This window comes from Photinus pyralis, unplaced genomic scaffold (genome assembly GCF_008802855.1).
Source record: "Photinus pyralis isolate 1611_PpyrPB1 unplaced genomic scaffold, Ppyr1.3 Ppyr1.4_LG2, whole genome shotgun sequence".
Taxonomy (NCBI): domain Eukaryota; kingdom Metazoa; phylum Arthropoda; class Insecta; order Coleoptera; family Lampyridae; genus Photinus; species Photinus pyralis.
Window position 1 is genome coordinate 46030731 of NW_022170403.1, and position 3934 is coordinate 46034664.

Consider the following 3934-nt stretch of genomic DNA (forward strand, 5'->3'; position numbering starts at 1 on the left):
CAATCTTGCGATAGTGTTTATTTATAGCAGCGCGTGCTCGCGAATTTGATATGGTACTTTATCCCATTTCATTTCCATATCGACACCTATATACGGGTTTATTGTGTATGAATGCGTAAAGTGCGAAAATTCGTGCATCCGCAATCCGATTTCAATAAGTGTGTATGTGGATATATAGACAGGTGGCTGCTTATATACATCAGGTAAGCCCTTTTTCAATTTTTGGTTGCTTATAATTTACTTTTCTTAGGGATACGTGTCCATGCGCGCATAATTTGCAGTTTAATGAAAAGCGTGACATTTTATTGTATTTATTCAGCGATTATTTTATATGGGCGTTTATAAGTAATAAGCTGACAGCAGAAAACATAGTCTACATCAGAGTTGGACCGTAAGTATCAAAATTATTTTGTAATAAAAAGCCTACATTGATATCTTTTTTAGCCGATATCAAACCTCAATGGAGGATTGCCTTCATCATCATCATGGTTAAACGGTCGCAAGCGCCGTAGCTTTATTATTATAATACCTATATAATATCTTAGATTTATTGATGGGAAGTAGGTAGAGGATAATGCCGTTGCGATAAATAAGATAACATTGTGAATATTATGTATTACACCAACTTTAGCTATATCTATATTAAGAAAAGGCTTATCATATAACCTTCATATCAATTACAGCTATTAAGAAAAGTTTCATATGGGACTAAATCAATTTTTCTTGGATCAAAGTTTATGTGCGGATAATATGTGATAAGGCAAGCTTCTTAAATCAAATTGATACACTTGAGGCAGCACCTTCATAATACGTGTAAGCATACGATCATTTATTATTTATCAAAATGTTCCCATTCGAACAGGGTTTCAGTCGGTCAAGCTGCGTATAAAACAGGAAACCCTCATTAAAAATAGCTACACAAGGTTTTGATGATTTGGGAAAGCGGATTGCTGCCCTTCCTATCTACCGCCAATTTCGTTTCCTACTGATTTAGAATTTTACCGGATGTTAGTTTCCTGTTAACGACCGGACGCTGTTTCCTGCTGATTAGAATTTACCGGATGCTGCTTCCTGCCGATGACCGGATGCTGCTTCCGTTATTGCATACCTACCCATATAAATATAGATGTAGAGTGATATACGTTTTCAGTTCAGAAGATGACGAATATACGATTATTTCGAGGTAAAGAAGCAGTTAAGGAGATAAAGCGTTTAAAGATAGATGATGTTTTTCTCTATCAGTGGTACATCGATCAGGGCGTCTACTGCTACATTAGGTACCTGAATTCGAAACCTGCAGCATTTGCGCTAATATCAAGAATGAACTTCGATCCTAGTAGTTAAACAAGGAGAGTTCTGGCACAATGTAAATCTCCATAAGCGCAACGTATTTCTTATGGGAGATTTCAGTGACAAAAACTCACTTTTTGGATCGGTCTTGATTGCGGTGTTTTTTTCGAGGTTTGAGGGGTTGTATATGTGTGTAGGGGTAGTAGATGTGTTTTAGGGGGGTTGTAGATAAGGGGTAGTAGGTAAAAACAAATTTCTAATTTTAGAATCATGCTTAGTAACACAAGCGGCGTACTTCATAAAATGTATATTTAAAACTTAGTAGTAGTCGTTTGCGGTTGAGATTTATTTTTAGATGTTATCTTAGTAACATAGCGTTAGAAATAAAACGTTTTGCGGTTCTGTTGATAAGACAAACACATGTGTTTGTGGTTTACTATAATCCTTCAATGGTTGTAGTGTTATCGATGTAGCACAATATTTGTTGCAAATTTTCGATACAGATTTCGAGATTGTGGTCTACAGATGGAAAAATTTACAATGTTGCTGAAGCAAATATTTACAACATTGAGGTTTTACAACAGAAAAATAAAAAACGTTATCAAAATGAAATAGGTATAAATATGCAACGTAGTTTAGTCAATATCAATGGTCTTTTCTTATATTGACACTCTCCTACTACTACTTACTTAATAGGAAAGTAAAATGATTAGATAACAAAACAAAACGACCCTATACCTATCTAAAATTACGAAACAGGCAATGTGAACAACTTTTAAAATAAACTTTCCTGAAAAATTCACCATCACTATAATAACAACCTTAATTACAGTAAAAAAAATTCTATAACCCCGAGACAAAATCAACGACGTTTCCTATAAAATGGAAAGCCTAATTCGTACATGGGGTTTATCTACCAGCGAAGAGCATTTATCTCAATTGAGCGAGAAGTACAGCATTGACTTTGGTGAGCTACTAGTGTGTTTCAACTTCATTCATTACTTGAGTCTTTCGCATTGCGACGACTGGACTTACAAGCGGCAATCTGATGCAAGACGTGAGACAGCGAGTAGCAGTTCGTGTTGAAGATACTGATACTTTATACAAATTATGTGTTAAAAATTTGTTAACCAGACCTTCTGATGGGACTGCTTACCAGCCGTTGTCAAAAGTGAGTTGGAGTGGAAACAGAAACAACTAGCTGACATCGACCTGGTAAGGTTTGAGCAGGAAACGGATGAGCAATTAGCTTGCCTCATCAATGCGATATCCAGTGATATAAGTTTAAGTCAGGCACTTGGACAGCTTTTAATTAATTGTTTAAACGAAGTTAAGGACGACGCAGGAGTTGACTTATCTAATAGTAGTTATTTTAAAGATGTTAGTTATAGTTACCTAGTATTATATGAAGAAATTTGTAGTAGTAATTTAAGACTCTCAGAAACTTGTAGAAATAGGTATAGTAGGTATAGGGAATTAGTTAAGAATTGGTTATGTATATACAATAAACAGTTTTAGTGTTACCTATCTTTTGTAAAAAATATATTCATATTAAAAGAAGCGCAGCGTGTGTGTGTGACGCCCCACTCCTACTAGAGGCTCTTAACTCGTACGAAATGCGCTCGCACTTCCCCAGTTAAGCGCCGGCGGCGGGTCCGTCATAGGTATACGTCAAGTTCTCATAAAGCCACAACAATCGTATGACGTACATCAAGGAGGAGCGTAGGACCTCTCCTTAACGGTCAGGTTAGAGAAGTAGAGGATCTCCCAGGTAGGTGACATACATCAAAGGAAAAATTCCCACGGTCTAGGGCCACCCACGTGGGCGGCATACATCAAAGGAAAAAAAGTTCCCACGCTCTAGGACCACGCCCACACAGGCGGCATATATCAAAGGAAAAAGTTCCCACGCTCTAGGACCGCGCCCACACAGGCGACATATATCAAAGGAAAAAGTTCCCACGGTCTAGGGCCACAGTCTCCTTAAACGGCCAGATAGAGAAGTAGGGGACCGTCCAGGTAGTTAACAGAATATCAAAGGAAAAAATTCCCCCGGTCTAGGGCCACCCACGTAGGAGGAATATCACAAAGGAAAAAGTTCCCACGCTCTAGGACCACGCCCACACAGGCTGCATATATCAAAGGAAAAAGTTCCCACGATCTAGGGCCACACCCTCGAAGGCGGCATACATCAAAGGAAAAAAAGTTCCCACGCTCCACAAAATTTTCCCACGGTCAAGTGCCGCAATACCTACTCTCGCTCCAACATGTTTTCTATTTTGGAAGGTAAACGCATTTTACCCTTGGCGGGTGTGTTCTATTGTGGAACGTGGTTTCCAATTGATATGGAAACGTTACGAAAAATGAAAGGGATATTACTCCAGAGAGATTAATAATTTAATAACGCATTAATAATATAATAGTAAAATGTAATTGTATAAAACAGATAATGATTTATAAAATAGACAATTATATAAGCCAAGGCTAGTAAAGAAACTTTCGTTTCCTTTATTAACAGGTGCTTGCCACATAATATAAGTAGTATTTGATTGAATTTCGTGCAGTTCGTAGGTTCCGTATTAATTAGTTAATAGTCCAACTGATGGTTCACAATCACATCGTATATATTTAATTGACGTTATCA